General features: G+C 36.0%; 14 non-coding genes across 14 annotated transcripts; all 14 read right to left on the bottom strand.

Annotated features, from left to right (window-relative positions):
- On the bottom strand, positions 1-93 carry TRNAI-UAU (transfer RNA isoleucine (anticodon UAU)). The gene is given in 2 exon segments: positions 1-36; positions 56-93. It is a non-coding gene; the product is annotated as a tRNA-Ile (tRNA).
- An 812-nt stretch (positions 94-905) lies between these two features.
- Positions 906-998, bottom strand: TRNAT-UGU (transfer RNA threonine (anticodon UGU)). The gene is given in 2 exon segments: positions 906-941; positions 961-998. It is a non-coding gene; the product is annotated as a tRNA-Thr (tRNA).
- Positions 999-1,811: 813 nt separating this feature from the next.
- On the bottom strand, positions 1,812-1,904 carry TRNAI-UAU (transfer RNA isoleucine (anticodon UAU)). The gene is given in 2 exon segments: positions 1,812-1,847; positions 1,867-1,904. It is a non-coding gene; the product is annotated as a tRNA-Ile (tRNA).
- Positions 1,905-4,516: 2,612 nt separating this feature from the next.
- Positions 4,517-4,609, bottom strand: TRNAI-UAU (transfer RNA isoleucine (anticodon UAU)). The gene is given in 2 exon segments: positions 4,517-4,552; positions 4,572-4,609. It is a non-coding gene; the product is annotated as a tRNA-Ile (tRNA).
- A 3,512-nt stretch (positions 4,610-8,121) lies between these two features.
- Positions 8,122-8,214, bottom strand: TRNAI-UAU (transfer RNA isoleucine (anticodon UAU)). Its single transcript is given in 2 exon segments — positions 8,122-8,157; positions 8,177-8,214. It is a non-coding gene; the product is annotated as a tRNA-Ile (tRNA).
- An 809-nt stretch (positions 8,215-9,023) lies between these two features.
- TRNAI-UAU (transfer RNA isoleucine (anticodon UAU)) lies at positions 9,024-9,116 on the bottom strand. Its single transcript is given in 2 exon segments — positions 9,024-9,059; positions 9,079-9,116. It is a non-coding gene; the product is annotated as a tRNA-Ile (tRNA).
- An 815-nt stretch (positions 9,117-9,931) lies between these two features.
- Positions 9,932-10,024, bottom strand: TRNAT-UGU (transfer RNA threonine (anticodon UGU)). The gene is given in 2 exon segments: positions 9,932-9,967; positions 9,987-10,024. It is a non-coding gene; the product is annotated as a tRNA-Thr (tRNA).
- Positions 10,025-10,837: 813 nt separating this feature from the next.
- Positions 10,838-10,930, bottom strand: TRNAI-UAU (transfer RNA isoleucine (anticodon UAU)). The gene is given in 2 exon segments: positions 10,838-10,873; positions 10,893-10,930. It is a non-coding gene; the product is annotated as a tRNA-Ile (tRNA).
- Positions 10,931-11,740: 810 nt separating this feature from the next.
- On the bottom strand, positions 11,741-11,833 carry TRNAI-UAU (transfer RNA isoleucine (anticodon UAU)). Its single transcript is given in 2 exon segments — positions 11,741-11,776; positions 11,796-11,833. It is a non-coding gene; the product is annotated as a tRNA-Ile (tRNA).
- A 2,607-nt stretch (positions 11,834-14,440) lies between these two features.
- Positions 14,441-14,533, bottom strand: TRNAI-UAU (transfer RNA isoleucine (anticodon UAU)). The gene is given in 2 exon segments: positions 14,441-14,476; positions 14,496-14,533. It is a non-coding gene; the product is annotated as a tRNA-Ile (tRNA).
- A 3,512-nt stretch (positions 14,534-18,045) lies between these two features.
- On the bottom strand, positions 18,046-18,138 carry TRNAI-UAU (transfer RNA isoleucine (anticodon UAU)). Its single transcript is given in 2 exon segments — positions 18,046-18,081; positions 18,101-18,138. It is a non-coding gene; the product is annotated as a tRNA-Ile (tRNA).
- An 809-nt stretch (positions 18,139-18,947) lies between these two features.
- Positions 18,948-19,040, bottom strand: TRNAI-UAU (transfer RNA isoleucine (anticodon UAU)). Its single transcript is given in 2 exon segments — positions 18,948-18,983; positions 19,003-19,040. It is a non-coding gene; the product is annotated as a tRNA-Ile (tRNA).
- A 1,703-nt stretch (positions 19,041-20,743) lies between these two features.
- Positions 20,744-20,836, bottom strand: TRNAI-UAU (transfer RNA isoleucine (anticodon UAU)). The gene is given in 2 exon segments: positions 20,744-20,779; positions 20,799-20,836. It is a non-coding gene; the product is annotated as a tRNA-Ile (tRNA).
- An 809-nt stretch (positions 20,837-21,645) lies between these two features.
- TRNAI-UAU (transfer RNA isoleucine (anticodon UAU)) lies at positions 21,646-21,738 on the bottom strand. Its single transcript is given in 2 exon segments — positions 21,646-21,681; positions 21,701-21,738. It is a non-coding gene; the product is annotated as a tRNA-Ile (tRNA).
- Between the last annotated feature and the right edge of the window lie 1,050 nt (positions 21,739-22,788).

Genomic DNA, 22,788 nt, shown 5'->3' with positions numbered 1-22,788 from the left:
TGCTCCAGGTGAGGCTTGAACTCACAACCTCGGCATTGCTCAACAAATAATGTCTTATAAGTACCGCGCGCTGACCAATTGCGCCACTGGAGTGCTTTGCAACATTGATTGGTTATGCTAGATGTGGATTTTATTCAATGCAATCAGTACAGTCATAAGAATTGAAAAAGAAAATCATTTTTGGTGATGAATGATGAGCAACAAAGGAACATGCATGCCAGATGGCACTTGAATAAGCTGTCCACGGTGATAGAAAAGGTTTAAAAAACAACAACAACAATGTTATCATAATTAATGTCATATTTTAGCTTCTGTGGTCATTTTTTACAAGCTAAACACTGCAAGACTGTTTTACAGTTGAAGCAAGGATAAAATATCAACTCTAGTGATGAGACACTTGCTGTAATGACTTCCAACTCAGACGGGACTTAAACCCACAACCACTGGCTTAGGAGAACAGTGCCTTATCCATTATGCCAGTGGTGCTTACTGATGTCCTTATTTAAGACTGTTAGGTTTATAATAGTCAATTATTTATTTTTGAGGAAAAAGTGAAGCTGTTTACTGTGTTCTTTGCATTACCAAGTCCAGCAAGAAATGTGCTGGTACTATCCAGAGCTGTCAGTATGGATTATCATGCTATATTGCAGAAAATCAATTTGATGCAACTGCTTTACCAACAGTATGTTATTCTTTTCCATTGCTGTTTTGTTGGCTGACTGAAGGAAGATAAGCAGTGCATTTGAACCAAAACAGATGTGTGCTGACAACTTAAATGCACAATCATGTTTGTGTGTTTTCTTTCTTTCTTCCATCCTTTGTAATATCATATTAAATATTAAGGCTACCAGTTTATAATCAATGACTAATGACATAAGAAAAGGAAAAAAAACAGTATACAAAGATGCTCCAGGTAAGGCTTGAACTCACAACCTTGGCATTGCTCAACAGATACTGTCTTACAAGTACCGCGCGCTGACCAATTGCGCCACTGGAGCGCTTTGCAACATTGATTGGTTATGCTAGATGTGGATTTTATTCAATGCAATCAGTACAGTCATAAGAATTGAAAAAGAAAATCATTTTTGGTGATGAATGATGAGCAACAAAGGAACATGCATGCCAGATGGCACTTGAATAAGCTGTCCACTGTGATAGAAAAGGTTTAAAAAACAACAACAACAACAATGTTATCATAATTAATGTCATATTTTAGCTTCTGTGGTCATTTTTTACAAGCTAAACACTGCAAGACTGTTTTACAGTTGAAGCAAGGATAAAATATCAACTCAAGTGATGAGACACTTGCTGTAATGACTTCCAACTCAGACGGGACTTAAACCCACAACCACTGGCTTAGGAGAACAGTGCCTTATCCATTATGCCAGTGGTGCTTACTGATGTCCTTATTTAAGACTGTTAGGTTTTTAATAGTCAATTATTTATTTTTGAGGAAAAAGTGCAGCTGTTTACTGTGTTCTTTGCATTACCAAGTCCAGCAAGAAATGTGCTGGTACTACCCAGAGCTGTCAGTATGGATTATCATGCTATATTGCAGAAAATCAATTTGATGCAACTGCTTTACCAACAGTATGTTAATCTTTTCCATTGCTGTTTTGTTGGCTGACTGAAGGAAGATATGCAGTGCATTTGAACTAAAGCAGATGTGTGCTGACAACTTAAATGCACAATCATGTTTGTGTTTTTTCTTTCTTTCTTCCATCCTTTGTAATATCATATTAAATATTAAGGTAGCAGTTTATAATCATTGACTAATGACATAAGAAAAGGAAAAAAACAGTATACAAAGATGCTCCAGGTGAGGCTTGAACTCACAACCTCGGCATTGCTCAACAGATACTGTCTTATAAGTACCGCGCGCTGACCAATTGCGCCACTGGAGCACATTGCAGCGTTAATTGGTTATGCTAGATGTGGATTTTATTCAATACAATCAGTACAGTCATAAGAATTGAAAATGAAAATCATTTTTGGTGATGAATGATGAGCAACAAAGGAACATGCATGCTAGAAGCACTTGAATAAGCTGTCCACGGTGATAGAAAAGGTTTAAAAAACAACAACAACAATGTTATCATAATAAATGTCATATTTTAGCTTCTGTGGTCATTTTTTACAAGCTAAACACTGCAAGACTGTTTTACAGTTGAAGCAAGGATAAAATATCAACTCTACTGATGAGACACTTGCTGTAATGACTTCCAACTCAGACGGGACTTAAACCCACAACCACTGGCTTAGGAGAACAGTGCCTTATCCATTATGCCAGTGGTGCTTACTGATGTCCTTATTTAAGACTGTTAGGTTTTTAATAGTCAATTATTTATTTTTGGAAAAAAATTGAAGCTGTTTACTGTGTTCTTTGCATTACCAAGTCCAGCAAGAAATGTGCTGGTACTATCCAGAGCTGTCAGTATGGATTATTATGCTATATTGCAGAAAATCAATTTGATGCAACTGCTTTACCAACAGTATGTTATTCTTTTAAATTGCTGTTTTGTTGGCTGACTGAAGGAAGATATGCAGTGCATTTGAACCAAAGCAGATGTGTGCTGACAACTTAAATGCACAATCATGTTTGTGTGTTTTCTTTCTTTCTTCCATCCTTTGTAATATCATATTAAATATTAAGGCTACCAGTTTATAATCAATGACTAATGACATAAGAAAAGGAAAATAAACAGTTTATAGAGATGCTCGAGGTGAGGCTTGAACTCACAACCTCGGCATTGCTCAACAGATACTGGTTTATAAGTACCGTGCGCTGACCAATTGCGCCACTGGAGCGCTTTTCAACATTGGTTGGTTATGCTAGATGTGGATTTTATTCAATGCAATCAGTACAGTCATAAGAATTGAAAAAGAAAATAATTTTTGGTGATGAATGATGAGCAACAAAGGAACATGCATGCCAGATGGTACTTAAATAAGCTGTCCACGGTGATAGAAAATGTTTAAAAAAAAACAACAACAATGTTATCATAATAAATGTCATATTTTAGCTTCTGTGGTCATTTTTTGCAAGCTTTACACTGCAAGACTGTTTTACAGTTGAAGCATTGATAAAATATCAACTCTAGTGATGAGACACTTGCTGTAATGACTTCCACCCCATATGGAACTTGGACCCCCTGTCTTAGGAGGGCAGTGACTTATCCATTATGCCAGTGGTGCTTACTGATGTTCTTATTTAAGACTGTTAGGTTTTTAATAGTCAATTATTTATTTTTGAGGAAAAAGTGCAGCTGTTTACTGTGTTCTTTGCATTACAAAGTCCAGCAAGAAATGTGCTGGTACTATCCAGAGCTGTCAGTATGGATTATCATGCTATATTGCAGAAAATCAATTTGATGCAACTGCTTTACCAACAGTATGTTAATCTTTTCCATTGCTGTTTTGTTGACTGACTGAAGGAAGATATGCAGTGCATTTGAACCAAAGCAGATGTGTGCTGACAAGTTAAATGCACAATCATGTTTGTGTTTTTTCTTTCTTTCTTCCATCCTTTGTAATATCATATTAAATATTAAGGTAGCAGTTTATAATCAATGACTAATGACATAAGAAAAGGAAAAAAACAGTATACAAAGATGCTCCAGGTGAGGCTTGAACTCACAACCTCGGCATTGCTCAACAGATACTGTCTTATAAGTACCGCGCGCTGACCAATTGCGCCACTTGAGCACATTGCAGCGTTAATTGGTTATGCTAGATGTGGATTTTATTCAATACAATCAGTACAGTCATAAGAATTGAAAATTAAAATCATTTTTGGTGATGAATGATGAGCAACAAAGGAACATGCATGCTAGTAGCACTTGAATAAGCTGTCCACGGTGATAGAAAAGGTTTAAAAAACAACAACAACAATGTTATCATAATTAATGTCATATTTTAGCTTCTGTGGTCATTTTTTACAAGCTAAACACTGCAAGACTGTTTTACAGTTGAAGCAAGGATAAAATATCAACTCTACTGATGAGACACTTGCTGTAATGACTTCCAACTCAGACGGGACTTAAACCCACAACCACTGGCTTAGGAGAACGGTGCCTTATCCATTATGCCAGTGGTGCTTACTGATGTCCTATTTTAAGACTGTTAGGTTTTTAATAGTCAATTATTTATTTTTGAAAAAAAATTGAAGCTGTTTACTGTGTTCTTTGCATTACCAAGTCCAGCAAGAAATGTGCTGGTACTATCCAGAGCTGTCAGTATGGATTATTATGCTATATTGCAGAAAATCAATTTGATGCAACTGCTTTACCAACAGTATGTTATTCTTTTAAATTGCTGTTTTGTTGGCTGACTGAAGGAAGATATGCAGTGCATTTGAACCAAAGCAGATGTGTGCTGACAACTTAAATGCACAATCATGTTTGTGTGTTTTCTTTCTTTCTTCCATCCTTTGTAATATCATATTAAATATTAAGGCTACCAGTTTATAATCAATGACTAATGACATAAGAAAAGGAAAAAAAACAGTATACAAAAATGCTCCAGGTGAGGCTTGAACTCACAACCTCGGCATTGCTCAACAAATACTGTTTTATAAGTACCGCGCGCTGACCAATTGCGCCACTGGAGTGCTTTGCAACATTGATTGGTTATGCTAGATGTGGATTTTATTCAATGCAATCAGTACAGTCATAAGAATTGAAAAAGAAAATCATTTTTGGTGATGAATGATGAGCAACAAAGGAACATGCATGCCAGATGGCACTTGAATAAGCTGTCCACGGTGATAGAAAAGGTTTAAAAAACAACAACAACAATGTTATCATAATTAATGTCATATTTTAGCTTCTGTGGTCATTTTTTACAAGCTAAACACTGCAAGACTGTTTTACAGTTGAAGCAAGGATAAAATATCAACTCTACTGATGAGACACTTGCTGTAATGACTTCCAACTCAGACGGGACTTAAACCCACAACCACTGGCTTAGGAGAACAGTGCCTTATCCATTATGCCAGTGGTGCTTACTGATGTCCTTATTTAAGACTGCTAGGTTTTTAATAGTCAATTATTTATTTTTGAGGAAAAAGTGAAGCTGTTTACTGTGTTCTTTGCATTACCAAGTCCAGCAAGAAATGTGCTGGTACTATCCAGAGCTGTCAGTATGGATTATCATGCTATATTGCAGAAAATCAATTTGATGCAACTGCTTTACCAACAGTATGTTAATCTTTTCCATTGCTGTTTTGTTGGCTGACTGAAGGAAGATATGCAGTGCATTTGAACCAAAGCAGATGTGTGCTGACAACTTAAATGCACAATCATGTTTGTGTTTTTTCTTTCTTTCTTCCATCCTTTGTAATATCATATTAAATATTAAGGTAGCAGTTTATAATCAATGACTAATGACATAAGAAAAGGAAAAAAACAGTATACAAAGATGCTCCAGGTGAGGCTTGAGTTCACAACCTCGGCATTGCTCAACAGATACTGTCTTATAAGTACCGTGTGCTAACTAATTGCGCCACTGGAGCACTTTGCAGCATTAATTGGTTATGTTAGATGTGGATTTTATTCAATACAATCAGTACAGTCTTAAGAATTGAAAAAGAAAATCATTTTTGGTGATGAATGATGAGCAACAAAGGAACATGCATGCCAGATTGCATTTGAATAAGCTGTCCACTGTGATAGAAAAGGTTTAAAAAGCAACAACAACAACAATGTTATCATAATTCATGTCATATTTTAGCTTCTGTGGTCATTGTTTACAAGCTAAACACTGCAAGACTGTTTTACAGTTGAAGCAAGGATAAAATATCAACTCTAGTGATGAGACACTTGCTGTAATGACTTCCAACTCAGACGGGACTTAAACTTACAACCACTGGCTTAGGAGAACAGTGCCTTATCCATTATGCCAGTGTTGCTTACTGATGTCCTTATTTAAGACTGATAGGTTTTTAATAGTCAATTATTTATTTTTGAAAAAAAGTGAAGCTGTTTACTGTGTTCTTTGCATTACCAAGTCCAGCAAGAAATGTGCTGGTACTATCCAGAGCTGTCAGTATGGATTATCATGCTATATTGCAGAAAATCAATTTGATGCAACTGCTTTACCAACAGTATGTTAATCTTTTCCATTGCTGTTTTGTTGGCTGACTGAAGGAAGATATGCAGTGCATTTGAACCAAAGCAGATGTGTGCTGACAACTTAAATACACAATCATGTTTGTGTTTTTTCTTTCTTTCTTCCATCCTTTGTAATATCACATTAAATATTAAGGTAGCAGTTTATAATCAATGACTAATGACATAAGAAAAGGAAAAAAAACAGTATACAAAGATGCTCCAGGTGAGGCTTGAACTCATAACCTTGGCATTGCTCAACAGATACTGTCTTATAAGTTTCACGCGCTGACCAATTGCACCACTGGAGCACTTTGCAGCATTAATTGGTTATGCTAGATGTGGATTTTATTCAATACAATCAGTACAGTCATAAGAATTGAAAAAGAAAATCATTTTTGGTGATGAATGATGAGCAACAAAGGAACATGCATGCCAGATTGCATTTGAATAAGCTGTCCACTGTGATAGAAAAGGTTTAAAAAGCAACAACAACAACAATGTTATCATAATTAATGTCATATTTTAGCTTCTGTGGTCATTTTTTACAAGCTAAACACTGCAAGACTGTTTTACAGTTGAAGCAAGGATAAAATATCAACTCTAGTGATGAGACACTTGCTGTAATGACTTCCAACTCAGACGGGACTTAAACCCACAACCACTGGCTTAGGAGAACAGTGCCTTATCCATTATGCCAGTGGTGCTTACTGAAGTCCTTATTTAAGACTGATAGGGTTTTAATAGTCAATTATTTATTTTTGAAAAAAAATTGAAGCTGTTTACTGTGTTCTTTGCATTACCAAGTCCAGCAAGAAATGTGCTGGTACTATCCAGAGCTGTCAGTATGGATTATCATGCTAAATTGCAGAAAATCAATTTGATGCAACTGCTTTACCAACAGTATGTTATTCTTTTCCATTGCTGTTTTGTTGGCTGACTGAAGGAAGATATGCAGTGCATTTGAACCAAAGCAGATGTGTGCTGACAACTTAAATGCACAATCATGTTTGTGTGTTTTCTTTCTTTCTTCCATCCTTTGTAATATCATATTAAATATTAAGGCTACCAGTTTATAATCAATGACTAATGACATAAGAAAAGGAAAAAAAACAGTATACAAAGATGCTCGAGGTGAGGCTTGAACTCACAACCTCGGCATTGCTCAACAGATGCTGGCTTATAAGTACCGTGCGCTGACCAATTGCGCCACTGGAGCGCTTTGCAACATTGATTGGTTATGCTAGATGTGGATTTTATTCAATGCAATCCGTACAGTCATAAGAATTGAAAAAGAAAATAATTTTTGGTGATGAATGATGAGCAACAAAGGAGCATGCATGCCAGATGGTACTTAAATAAGCTGTCCACGGTGATAGAAAATGTTTAAAAAAAACAACAACAATGTTATCATAATAAATGTCATATTTTAGCTTCTGTGGTCATTTTTTGCAAGCTTTACACTGCAAGACTGTTTTACAGTTGAAGCAAGGATAAAATATCAACTCTAGTGATGAGACACTTGCTGTAATGACTTCCACCCCATATGGAACTTGGACCCCCTGTCTTAGGAGGGCAGTGACTTATCCATTATGCCAGTGGTGCTTACTGATGTTCTTATTTAAGACTGTTAGGTTTTTAATAGTCAATTATTTATTTTTGAGGAAAAAGTGCAGCTGTTTACTGTGTTCTTTGCATTACCAAGTCCAGCAAGAAATGTGCTGGTACTATCCAGAGCTGTCAGTATGGATTATCATGCTATATTGCAGAAAATCAATTTGATGCAACTGCTTTACCAACAGTATGTTAATCTTTTCCATTGCTGTTTTGTTGGCTGACTGAAGGAAGATATGCAGTGCATTTGAACCAAAGCAGATGTGTGCTGACAAGTTAAATGCACAATCATGTTTGTGTTTTTTCTTTCATCCTTTGTAATATCATATTAAATATTAAGGTAGCAGTTTATAATCAATGACTAATGACATAAGAAAAGGAAAAAAACAGTATACAAAGATGCTCCAGGTGAGGCTTGAACTCACAACCTCGGCATTGCTCAACAGATACTGTTTTATAAGTACCGCGCGCTGACCAATTGCGCCACTGGAGCACATTGCAGCGTTAATTGGTTATGCTAGATGTGGATTTTATTCAATACAATCAGTACAGTCATAAGAATTGAAAATGAAAATCATTTTTGGTGATGAATGATGAGCAACAAAGGAACATGCATGCTAGAAGCACTTGAATAAGCTGTCCACGGTGATAGAAAAGGTTTAAAAAACAACAACGACAATGTTATCATAATTCATGTCATATTTTAGCTTCTGTGGTCATTTTTTACAAGCTAAACACTGCAAGACTGTTTTACAGTTGAAGCAAGGATAAAATATCAACTCTAGTGATGAGACACTTGCTGTAATGACTACCAACTCAGACGGGACTTAAACTTACAACCACTGGCTTAGGAGAACAGTGCCTTATCCATTATGCCAGTGTTGCTTACTGATGTCCTTATTTAAGACTGATAGGTTTTTAATAGTCAATTATTTATTTTTGAAAAAAAGTGAAGCTGTTTACTGTGTTCTTTGCATTACCAAGTCCAGCAAGAAATGTGCTGGTACTATCCAGAGCTGTCAGTATGGATTATCATGCTATATTGCAGAAAATCAATTTGATGCAACTGCTTTACCAACAGTATGTTAATCTTTTCCATTGCTGTTTTGTTGGCTGACTGAAGGAAGATATGCAGTGCATTTGAACCAAAGCAGATGTGTGCTGACAAGTTAAATGCACAATCATGTTTGTGTTTTTTCTTTCTTTCTTCCATCCTTTGTAATATCATATTAAATATTAAGGTAGCAGTTTATAATCAATGACTAATGACATAAGAAAAGGAAAAAAAACAGTATACAAAGATGCTCCAGGTGAGGCTTGAACTCACAACCTCAGCATTGCTCAACAGATACTGTCTTATAAGTACCGCACGCTGACCAATTGCGCCACTGGAGCACTTTGCAGCATTAATTGGTTATGCTAGATGTGGATTTTATTCAATACAATCAGTACAGTCATAAGAATTGAAAAAGAAAATCATTTTTGGTGATGAATGATGAGCAACAAAGGAACATGCATGCCAGATTGCATTTGAATAAGCTGTCCACTGTGATAGAAAAGGTTTAAAAAGCAACAACAACAACAATGTTATCATAATTAATGTCATATTTTAGCTTCTGTGGTCATTTTTTACAAGCTAAACACTGCAAGACTGTTTTACAGTTGAAGCAAGGATAAAATATCAACTCTAGTGATGAGACACTTGCTGTAATGACTTCCAACTCAGACGGGACTTAAACCCACAACCACTGGCTTAGGAGAACAGTGCCTTATCCATTATGCCAGTGGTGCTTACTGAAGTCCTTATTTAAGACTGATAGGGTTTTAATAGTCAATTATTTATTTTTGAAAAAAAATTGAAGCTGTTTACTGTGTTCTTTGCATTACCAAGTCCAGCAAGAAATGTGCTGGTACTATCCAGAGCTGTCAGTATGGATTATCATGCTATATTGCAGAAAATCAATTTGATGCAACTGCTTTACCAACAGTATGTTATTCTTTTCCATTGCTGTTTTGTTGGCTGACTGAAGGAAGATAAGCAGTGCATTTGAACCAAAACAGATGTGTGCTGACAACTTAAATGCACAATCATGTTTGTGTGTTTTCTTTCTTTCTTCCATCCTTTGTAATATCATATTAAATATTAAGGCTACCAGTTTATAATCAATGACTAATGACATAAGAAAAGGAAAAAAAACAGTATACAAAGATGCTCCAGGTAAGGCTTGAACTCACAACCTTGGCATTGCTCAACAGATACTGTCTTACAAGTACCGCGCGCTGACCAATTGCGCCACTGGAGCGCTTTGCAACATTGATTGGTTATGCTAGATGTGGATTTTATTCAATGCAATCAGTACAGTCATAAGAATTGAAAAAGAAAATCATTTTTGGTGATGAATGATGAGCAACAAAGGAACATGCATGCCAGATGGCACTTGAATAAGCTGTCCACTGTGATAGAAAAGGTTTAAAAAACAACAACAACAACAATGTTATCATAATTAATGTCATATTTTAGCTTCTGTGGTCATTTTTTACAAGCTAAACACTGCAAGACTGTTTTACAGTTGAAGCAAGGATAAAATATCAACTCAAGTGATGAGACACTTGCTGTAATGACTTCCAACTCAGACGGGACTTAAACCCACAACCACTGGCTTAGGAGAACAGTGCCTTATCCATTATGCCAGTGGTGCTTACTGATGTCCTTATTTAAGACTGTTAGGTTTTTAATAGTCAATTATTTATTTTTGAGGAAAAAGTGCAGCTGTTTACTGTGTTCTTTGCATTACCAAGTCCAGCAAGAAATGTGCTGGTACTACCCAGAGCTGTCAGTATGGATTATCATGCTATATTGCAGAAAATCAATTTGATGCAACTGCTTTACCAACAGTATGTTAATCTTTTCCATTGCTGTTTTGTTGGCTGACTGAAGGAAGATATGCAGTGCATTTGAACTAAAGCAGATGTGTGCTGACAACTTAAATGCACAATCATGTTTGTGTTTTTTCTTTCTTTCTTCCATCCTTTGTAATATCATATTAAATATTAAGGTAGCAGTTTATAATCATTGACTAATGACATAAGAAAAGGAAAAAAACAGTATACAAAGATGCTCCAGGTGAGGCTTGAACTCACAACCTCGGCATTGCTCAACAGATACTGTCTTATAAGTACCGCGCGCTGACCAATTGCGCCACTGGAGCACATTGCAGCGTTAATTGGTTATGCTAGATGTGGATTTTATTCAATACAATCAGTACAGTCATAAGAATTGAAAATGAAAATCATTTTTGGTGATGAATGATGAGCAACAAAGGAACATGCATGCTAGAAGCACTTGAATAAGCTGTCCACGGTGATAGAAAAGGTTTAAAAAACAACAACAACAATGTTATCATAATAAATGTCATATTTTAGCTTCTGTGGTCATTTTTTACAAGCTAAACACTGCAAGACTGTTTTACAGTTGAAGCAAGGATAAAATATCAACTCTACTGATGAGACACTTGCTGTAATGACTTCCAACTCAGACGGGACTTAAACCCACAACCACTGGCTTAGGAGAACAGTGCCTTATCCATTATGCCAGTGGTGCTTACTGATGTCCTTATTTAAGACTGTTAGGTTTTTAATAGTCAATTATTTATTTTTGGAAAAAAATTGAAGCTGTTTACTGTGTTCTTTGCATTACCAAGTCCAGCAAGAAATGTGCTGGTACTATCCAGAGCTGTCAGTATGGATTATTATGCTATATTGCAGAAAATCAATTTGATGCAACTGCTTTACCAACAGTATGTTATTCTTTTAAATTGCTGTTTTGTTGGCTGACTGAAGGAAGATATGCAGTGCATTTGAACCAAAGCAGATGTGTGCTGACAACTTAAATGCACAATCATGTTTGTGTGTTTTCTTTCTTTCTTCCATCCTTTGTAATATCATATTAAATATTAAGGCTACCAGTTTATAATCAATGACTAATGACATAAGAAAAGGAAAAAAACAGTATACAAAGATGCTCCAGGTGAGGCTTGAACTCACAACCTCGGCATTGCTCAACAAATAATGTCTTATAAGTACCGCGCGCTGACCAATTGCGCCACTGGAGTGCTTTGCAACATTGATTGGTTATGCTAGATGTGGATTTTATTCAATGCAATCAGTACAGTCATAAGAATTGAAAAAGAAAATCATTTTTGGTGATGAATGATGAGCAACAAAGGAACATGCATGCCAGATGGCACTTGAATAAGCTGTCCACGGTGATAGAAAAGGTTTAAAAAACAACAACAACAATGTTATCATAATTAATGTCATATTTTAGCTTCTGTGGTCATTTTTTACAAGCTAAACACTGCAAGACTGTTTTACAGTTGAAGCAAGGATAAAATATCAACTCTAGTGATGAGACACTTGCTGTAATGACTTCCACCCCATATGGAACTTGGACCCCCTGGCTTACGAGGGCAGTGACTTATCCATTATGCCAGTGGTACTTACTGATGTTCTTATTTAAGACTGTTAGGTTTTTAATAGTCAATTATTTATTTTTGAGGAAAAAGTGAAGCTGTTTACTGTGTTCTTTGCATTACCAAGTCCAGCAAGAAATGTGCTGGTACTATCCAGAGCTGTCAGTATGGATTATCATGCTATATTGCAGAAAATCAATTTGATGCAACTGCTTTACCAACAGTATGTTATTCTTTTCCATTGCTGTTTTGTTGGCTGACTGAAGGAAGATATGCAGTGCATTTGAACCAAAGCAGATGTGTGCTGACAACTTAAATGCACAATCATGTTTGTGTGTTTTCTTTCTTTCTTCCATCCTTTGTAATATCATATTAAATATTAAGGCTACCAGTTTATAATCAATGACTAATGACATAAGAAAAGGAAAATAAACAGTTTATAGAGATGCTCGAGGTGAGGCTTGAACTCACAACCTCGGCATTGCTCAACAGATACTGGTTTATAAGTACCGTGCGCTGACCAATTGCGCCACTGGAGCGCTTTTCAACATTGGTTGGTTATGCTAGATGTGGATTTTATTCAATGCAATCAGTACAGTCATAAGAATTGAAAAAGAAAATAATTTTTGGTGATGAATGATGAGCAACAAAGGAACATGCATGCCAGATGGTACTTAAATAAGCTGTCCACGGTGATAGAAAATGTTTAAAAAAAAACAACAACAATGTTATCATAATAAATGTCATATTTTAGCTTCTGTGGTCATTTTTTGCAAGCTTTACACTGCAAGACTGTTTTACAGTTGAAGCATTGATAAAATATCAACTCTAGTGATGAGACACTTGCTGTAATGACTTCCACCCCATATGGAACTTGGACCCCCTGTCTTAGGAGGGCAGTGACTTATCCATTATGCCAGTGGTGCTTACTGATGTTCTTATTTAAGACTGTTAGGTTTTTAATAGTCAATTATTTATTTTTGAGGAAAAAGTGCAGCTGTTTACTGTGTTCTTTGCATTACAAAGTCCAGCAAGAAATGTGCTGGTACTATCCAGAGCTGTCAGTATGGATTATCATGCTATATTGCAGAAAATCAATTTGATGCAACTGCTTTACCAACAGTATGTTAATCTTTTCCATTGCTGTTTTGTTGACTGACTGAAGGAAGATATGCAGTGCATTTGAACCAAAGCAGATGTGTGCTGACAAGTTAAATGCACAATCATGTTTGTGTTTTTTCTTTCTTTCTTCCATCCTTTGTAATATCATATTAAATATTAAGGTAGCAGTTTATAATCAATGACTAATGACATAAGAAAAGGAAAAAAACAGTATACAAAGATGCTCCAGGTGAGGCTTGAACTCACAACCTCGGCATTGCTCAACAGATACTGTCTTATAAGTACCGCGCGCTGACCAATTGCGCCACTTGAGCACATTGCAGCGTTAATTGGTTATGCTAGATGTGGATTTTATTCAATACAATCAGTACAGTCATAAGAATTGAAAATTAAAATCATTTTTGGTGATGAATGATGAGCAACAAAGGAACATGCATGCTAGTAGCACTTGAATAAGCTGTCCACGGTGATAGAAAAGGTTTAAAAAACAACAACAACAATGTTATCATAATTAATGTCATATTTTAGCTTCTGTGGTCATTTTTTACAAGCTAAACACTGCAAGACTGTTTTACAGTTGAAGCAAGGATAAAATATCAACTCTACTGATGAGACACTTGCTGTAATGACTTCCAACTCAGACGGGACTTAAACCCACAACCACTGGCTTAGGAGAACGGTGCCTTATCCATTATGCCAGTGGTGCTTACTGATGTCCTATTTTAAGACTGTTAGGTTTTTAATAGTCAATTATTTATTTTTGAAAAAAAATTGAAGCTGTTTACTGTGTTCTTTGCATTACCAAGTCCAGCAAGAAATGTGCTGGTACTATCCAGAGCTGTCAGTATGGATTATTATGCTATATTGCAGAAAATCAATTTGATGCAACTGCTTTACCAACAGTATGTTATTCTTTTAAATTGCTGTTTTGTTGGCTGACTGAAGGAAGATATGCAGTGCATTTGAACCAAAGCAGATGTGTGCTGACAACTTAAATGCACAATCATGTTTGTGTGTTTTCTTTCTTTCTTCCATCCTTTGTAATATCATATTAAATATTAAGGCTACCAGTTTATAATCAATGACTAATGACATAAGAAAAGGAAAAAAAACAGTATACAAAAATGCTCCAGGTGAGGCTTGAACTCACAACCTCGGCATTGCTCAACAAATACTGTTTTATAAGTACCGCGCGCTGACCAATTGCGCCACTGGAGTGCTTTGCAACATTGATTGGTTATGCTAGATGTGGATTTTATTCAATGCAATCAGTACAGTCATAAGAATTGAAAAAGAAAATCATTTTTGGTGATGAATGATGAGCAACAAAGGAACATGCATGCCAGATGGCACTTGAATAAGCTGTCCACGGTGATAGAAAAGGTTTAAAAAACAACAACAACAATGTTATCATAATTAATGTCATATTTTAGCTTCTGTGGTCATTTTTTACAAGCTAAACACTGCAAGACTGTTTTACAGTTGAAGCAAGGATAAAATATCAACTCTACTGATGAGACACTTGCTGTAATGACTTCCAACTCAGACGGGACTTAAACCCACAACCACTGGCTTAGGAGAACAGTGCCTTATCCATTATGCCAGTGGTGCTTACTGATGTCCTTATTTAAGACTGCTAGGTTTTTAATAGTCAATTATTTATTTTTGAGGAAAAAGTGAAGCTGTTTACTGTGTTCTTTGCATTACCAAGTCCAGCAAGAAATGTGCTGGTACTATCCAGAGCTGTCAGTATGGATTATCATGCTATATTGCAGAAAATCAATTTGATGCAACTGCTTTACCAACAGTATGTTAATCTTTTCCATTGCTGTTTTGTTGGCTGACTGAAGGAAGATATGCAGTGCATTTGAACCAAAGCAGATGTGTGCTGACAACTTAAATGCACAATCATGTTTGTGTTTTTTCTTTCTTTCTTCCATCCTTTGTAATATCATATTAAATATTAAGGTAGCAGTTTATAATCAATGACTAATGACATAAGAAAAGGAAAAAAACAGTATACAAAGATGCTCCAGGTGAGGCTTGAGTTCACAACCTCGGCATTGTTCAACAGATACTGTCTTATAAGTACCGTGTGCTAACTAATTGCGCCACTGGAGCACTTTGCAGCATTAATTGGTTATGCTAGATGTGGATTTTATTCAATACAATCAGTACAGTCTTAAGAATTGAAAAAGAAAATCATTTTTGGTGATGAATGATGAGCAACAAAGGAACATGCATGCCAGATTGCATTTGAATAAGCTGTCCACTGTGATAGAAAAGGTTTAAAAAGCAACAACAACAACAATGTTATCATAATTCATGTCATATTTTAGCTTCTGTGGTCATTGTTTACAAGCTAAACACTGCAAGACTGTTTTACAGTTGAAGCAAGGATAAAATATCAACTCTAGTGATGAGACACTTGCTGTAATGACTTCCAACTCAGACGGGACTTAAACTTACAACCACTGGCTTAGGAGAACAGTGCCTTATCCATTATGCCAGTGTTGCTTACTGATGTCCTTATTTAAGACTGATAGGTTTTTAATAGTCAATTATTTATTTTTGAAAAAAAGTGAAGCTGTTTACTGTGTTCTTTGCATTACCAAGTCCAGCAAGAAATGTGCTGGTACTATCCAGAGCTGTCAGTATGGATTATCATGCTATATTGCAGAAAATCAATTTGATGCAACTGCTTTACCAACAGTATGTTAATCTTTTCCATTGCTGTTTTGTTGGCTGACTGAAGGAAGATATGCAGTGCATTTGAACCAAAGCAGATGTGTGCTGACAACTTAAATACACAATCATGTTTGTGTTTTTTCTTTCTTTCTTCCATCCTTTGTAATATCACATTAAATATTAAGGTAGCAGTTTATAATCAATGACTAATGACATAAGAAAAGGAAAAAAAACAGTATACAAAGATGCTCCAGGTGAGGCTTGAACTCATAACCTTGGCATTGCTCAACAGATACTGTCTTATAAGTTTCACGCGCTGACCAATTGCACCACTGGAGCACTTTGCAGCATTAATTGGTTATGCTAGATGTGGATTTTATTCAATACAATCAGTACAGTCATAAGAATTGAAAAAGAAAATCATTTTTGGTGATGAATGATGAGCAACAAAGGAACATGCATGCCAGATTGCATTTGAATAAGCTGTCCACTGTGATAGAAAAGGTTTAAAAAGCAACAACAACAACAATGTTATCATAATTAATGTCATATTTTAGCTTCTGTGGTCATTTTTTACAAGCTAAACACTGCAAGACTGTTTTACAGTTGAAGCAAGGATAAAATATCAACTCTAGTGATGAGACACTTGCTGTAATGACTTCCAACTCAGACGGGACTTAAACCCACAACCACTGGCTTAGGAGAACAGTGCCTTATCCATTATGCCAGTGGTGCTTACTGAAGTCCTTATTTAAGACTGATAGGGTTTTAATAGTCAATTATTTATTTTTGAAAAAAAATTGAAGCTGTTTACTGTGTTCTTTGCATTACCAAGTCCAGCAAGAAATGTGCTGGTACTATCCAGAGCTGTCAGTATGGATTATCATGCTAAATTGCAGAAAATCAATTTGATGCAACTGCTTTACCAACAGTATGTTATTCTTTTCCATTGCTGTTTTGTTGGCTGACTGAAGGAAGATATGCAGTGCATTTGAACCAAAGCAGATGTGTGCTGACAACTTAAATGCACAATCATGTTTGTGTGTTTTCTTTCTTTCTTCCATCCTTTGTAATATCATATTAAATATTAAGGCTACCAGTTTATAATCAATGACTAATGACATAAGAAAAGGAAAAAAAACAGTATACAAAGATGCTCGAGGTGAGGCTTGAACTCACAACCTCGGCATTGCTCAACAGATGCTGGCTTATAAGTACCGTGCGCTGACCAATTGCGCCACTGGAGCGCTTTGCAACATTGATTGGTTATGCTAGATGTGGATTTTATTCAATGCAATCCGTACAGTCATAAGAATTGAAAAAGAAAATAATTTTTGGTGATGAATGATGAGCAACAAAGGAGCATGCATGCCAGATGGTACTTAAATAAGCTGTCCACGGTGATAGAAAATGTTTAAAAAAAACAACAACAATGTTATCATAATAAATGTCATATTTTAGCTTCTGTGGTCATTTTTTGCAAGCTTTACACTGCAAGACTGTTTTACAGTTGAAGCAAGGATAAAATATCAACTCTAGTGATGAGACACTTGCTGTAATGACTTCCACCCCATATGGAACTTGGACCCCCTGTCTTAGGAGGGCAGTGACTTATCCATTATGCCAGTGGTGCTTACTGATGTTCTTATTTAAGACTGTTAGGTTTTTAATAGTCAATTATTTATTTTTGAGGAAAAAGTGCAGCTGTTTACTGTGTTCTTTGCATTACCAAGTCCAGCAAGAAATGTGCTGGTACTATCCAGAGCTGTCAGTATGGATTATCATGCTATATTGCAGAAAATCAATTTGATGCAACTGCTTTACCAACAGTATGTTAATCTTTTCCATTGCTGTTTTGTTGGCTGACTGAAGGAAGATATGCAGTGCATTTGAACCAAAGCAGATGTGTGCTGACAAGTTAAATGCACAATCATGTTTGTGTTTTTTCTTTCATCCTTTGTAATATCATATTAAATATTAAGGTAGCAGTTTATAATCAATGACTAATGACATAAGAAAAGGAAAAAAACAGTATACAAAGATGCTCCAGGTGAGGCTTGAACTCACAACCTCGGCATTGCTCAACAGATACTGTTTTATAAGTACCGCGCGCTGACCAATTGCGCCACTGGAGCACATTGCAGCGTTAATTGGTTATGCTAGATGTGGATTTTATTCAATACAATCAGTACAGTCATAAGAATTGAAAATGAAAATCATTTTTGGTGATGAATGATGAGCAACAAAGGAACATGCATGCTAGAAGCACTTGAATAAGCTGTCCACGGTGATAGAAAAGGTTTAAAAAACAACAACGACAATGTTATCATAATTCATGTCATATTTTAGCTTCTGTGGTCATTTTTTACAAGCTAAACACTGCAAGACTGTTTTACAGTTGAAGCAAGGATAAAATATCAACTCTAGTGATGAGACACTTGCTGTAATGACTACCAACTCAGACGGGACTTAAACTTACAACCACTGGCTTAGGAGAACAGTGCCTTATCCATTATGCCAGTGTTGCTTACTGATGTCCTTATTTAAGACTGATAGGTTTTTAATAGTCAATTATTTATTTTTGAAAAAAAGTGAAGCTGTTTACTGTGTTCTTTGCATTACCAAGTCCAGCAAGAAATGTGCTGGTACTATCCAGAGCTGTCAGTATGGATTATCATGCTATATTGCAGAAAATCAATTTGATGCAACTGCTTTACCAACAGTATGTTAATCTTTTCCATTGCTGTTTTGTTGGCTGACTGAAGGAAGATATGCAGTGCATTTGAACCAAAGCAGATGTGTGCTGACAAGTTAAATGCACAATCATGTTTGTGTTTTTTCTTTCTTTCTTCCATCCTTTGTAATATCATATTAAATATTAAGGTAGCAGTTTATAATCAATGACTAATGACATAAGAAAAGGAAAAAAAACAGTATACAAAGATGCTCCAGGTGAGGCTTGAACTCACAACCTCAGCATTGCTCAACAGATACTGTCTTATAAGTACCGCACGCTGACCAATTGCGCCACTGGAGCACTTTGCAGCATTAATTGGTTATGCTAGATGTGGATTTTATTCAATACAATCAGTACAGTCATAAGAATTGAAAAAGAAAATCATTTTTGGTGATGAATGATGAGCAACAAAGGAACATGCATGCCAGATTGCATTTGAATAAGCTGTCCACTGTGATAGAAAAGGTTTAAAAAGCAACAACAACAACAATGTTATCATAATTAATGTCATATTTTAGCTTCTGTGGTCATTTTTTACAAGCTAAACACTGCAAGACTGTTTTACAGTTGAAGCAAGGATAAAATATCAACTCTAGTGATGAGACACTTGCTGTAATGACTTCCAACTCAGACGGGACTTAAACCCACAACCACTGGCTTAGGAGAACAGTGCCTTATCCATTATGCCAGTGGTGCTTACTGAAGTCCTTATTTAAGACTGATAGGGTTTTAATAGTCAATTATTTATTTTTGAAAAAAAATTGAAGCTGTTTACTGTGTTCTTTGCATTACCAAGTCCAGCAAGAAATGTGCTGGTACTATCCAGAGCTGTCAGTATGGATTATCATGCTATATTGCAGAAAATCAATTTGATGCAACTGCTTTACCAACAGTATTTTATTCTTTTCCATTGCTGTTTTGTTGGCTGACTGAAGGAAGATATGCAGTGCATTTGAACCAAAGCAGATGTGTGCTGACAACTTAAATGCACAATCATGTTTGTGTGTTTTCTTTCTTTCTTCCATCCTTTGTAATATCATATTAAATATTAAGGCTACCAGTTTATAATCAATGACTAATGACATAAGAAAAGGAAAAAAAACAGTATACAAAGATGCTCGAGGTGAGGCTTGAACTCTCAACCTCGGCATTGCTCAACAGATGCTGGCTTATAAGTACCGTGCGCTGACCAATTGCGCCACTGGAGCGCTTTGCAACATTGATTGGTTATGCTAGATGTGGATTTTATTCAATGCAATCAGTACAGTCATAAGAATTGAAAAAGAAAATAATTTTTGGTGATGAATGATGAGCAACAAAGGAGCATGCATGCCAGATGGTACTTAAATAAGCTGTCCACGGTGATAGAAAATGTTTAAAAAAAACAACAACAATGTTATCATAATAAATGTCATATTTTAGCTTCTGTGGTCATTTTTTGCAAGCTTTACACTGCAAGACTGTTTTACAGTTGAAGCAAGGATAAAATATCAACTCTAGTGATGAGACACTTGCTGTAATGACTTCCACCCAATATGGAACTTGGACCCCCTGTCTTAGGAGGGCAGTGACTTATCCATTATGCCAGTGGTGCTTACTGATGTTCTTATTTAAGACTGTTAGGTTTTTAATAGTCAATTATTTATTTTTGAGGAAAAAGTGCAGCTGTTTACTGTGTTCTTTGCATTACCAAGTCCAGCAAGAAATGTGCTGGTACTATCCAGAGCTGTCAGTATGGATTATCATGCTATATTGCAGAAAATCAATTTGATGCAACTGCTTTACCAACAGTATGTTAATCTTTTCCATTGCTGTTTTGTTGGCTGACTGAAGGAAGATATGCAGTGCATTTGAACCAAAGCAGATGTGTGCTGACAAGTTAAATGCACAATCATGTTTGTGTTTTTTCTTTCATCCTTTGTAATATCATATTAAATATTAAGGTAGAAGTTTATAATCAATGACTAATGACATAAGAAAAGGAAAAAAACAGTATACAAAGATGCTCCAGGTGAGGCTTGAACTCACAACCTCGGCATTGCTCAACAGATACTGTTTTATAAGTACCGCGCGCTGACCAATTGCGCCACTGGAGCACATTGCAGCGTTAATTGGTTATGCTAGATGTGGATTTTATTCAATACAATCAGTACAGTCATAAGAATTGAAAATGAAAATCATTTTTGGTGATGAATGATGAGCAACAAAGGAACATGCATGCTAGAAGCACTTGAATAAGCTGTCCACGGTGATAGAAAAGGTTTAAAAAACAACAACGACAATGTTATCATAATTCATGTCATATTTTAGCTTCTGTGGTCATTTTTTACAAGCTAAACACTGCAAGACTGTTTTACAGTTGAAGCAAGGATAAAATATCAACTCTAGTGATGAGACACTTGCTGTAATGACTACCAACTCAGACGGGACTTAAACTTACAACCACTGGCTTAGGAGAACAGTGCCTTATCCATTATGCCAGTGTTGCTTACTGATGTCCTTATTTAAGACTGATAGGTTTTTAATAGTCAATTATTTATTTTTGAAAAAAAGTGAAGCTGTTTACTGTGTTCTTTGCATTACCAAGTCCAGCAAGAAATGTGCTGGTACTATCCAGAGCTGTCAGTATGGATTATCATGCTATATTGCAGAAAATCAATTTGATGCAACTGCTTTACCAACAGTATGTTAATCTTTTCCATTGCTGTTTTGTTGGCTGACTGAAGGAAGATATGCAGTGCATTTGAACCAAAGCAGATGTGTGCTGACAAGTTAAATGCACAATCATGTTTGTGTTTTTTCTTTCTTTCTTCCATCCTTTGTAATATCATATTAAATATTAAGGTAGCAGTTTATAATCAATGACTAATGACATAAGAAAAGGAAAAAAAACAGTATACAAAGATGCTCCAGGTGAGGCTTGAACTCACAACCTCAGCATTGCTCAACAGATACTGTCTTATAAGTACCGCACGCTGACCAATTGCGCCACTGGAGCACTTTGCAGCATTAATTGGTTATGCTAGATGTGGATTTTATTCAATACAATCAGTACAGTCATAAGAATTGAAAAAGAAAATCATTTTTGGTGATGAATGATGAGCAACAAAGGAACATGCATGCCAGATTGCATTTGAATAAGCTGTCCACTGTGATAGAAAAGGTTTAAAAAGCAACAACAACAACAATGTTATCATAATTAATGTCATATTTTAGCTTCTGTGGTCATTTTTTACAAGCTAAACACTGCAAGACTGTTTTACAGTTGAAGCAAGGATAAAATATCAACTCTAGTGATGAGACACTTGCTGTAATGACTTCCAACTCAGACGGGACTTAAACCCACAACCACTGGCTTAGGAGAACAGTGCCTTATCCATTATGCCAGTGGTGCTTACTGAAGTCCTTATTTAAGACTGATAGGGTTTTAATAGTCAATTATTTATTTTTGAAAAAAAATTGAAGCTGTTTACTGTGTTCTTTGCATTACCAAGTCCAGCAAGAAATGTGCTGGTACTATCCAGAGCTGTCAGTATGGATTATCATGCTATATTGCAGAAAATCAATTTGATGCAACTGCTTTACCAACAGTATTTTATTCTTTTCCATTGCTGTTTTGTTGGCTGACTGAAGGAAGATATGCAGTGCATTTGAACCAAAGCAGATGTGTGCTGACAACTTAAATGCACAATCATGTTTGTGTGTTTTCTTTCTTTCTTCCATCCTTTGTAATATCATATTAAATATTAAGGCTACCAGTTTATAATCAATGACTAATGACATAAGAAAAGGAAAAAAAAACAGTATACAAAGATGCTCGAGGTGAGGCTTGAACTCTCAACCTCGGCATTGCTCAACAGATGCTGGCTTATAAGTACCGTGCGCTGACCAATTGCGCCACTGGAGCGCTTTGCAACATTGATTGGTTATGCTAGATGTGGATTTTATTCAATGCAATCAGTACAGTCATAAGAATTGAAAAAGAAAATAATTTTTGGTGATGAATGATGAGCAACAAAGGAGCATGCATGCCAGATGGTACTTAAAT

This window comes from Pseudophryne corroboree, chromosome 4, assembly GCF_028390025.1.
Source record: "Pseudophryne corroboree isolate aPseCor3 chromosome 4, aPseCor3.hap2, whole genome shotgun sequence".
NCBI classification, from domain to species: Eukaryota; Metazoa; Chordata; class Amphibia; order Anura; family Myobatrachidae; genus Pseudophryne; species Pseudophryne corroboree.
This window is presented reverse-complemented; position numbering and strand designations above follow the sequence as displayed.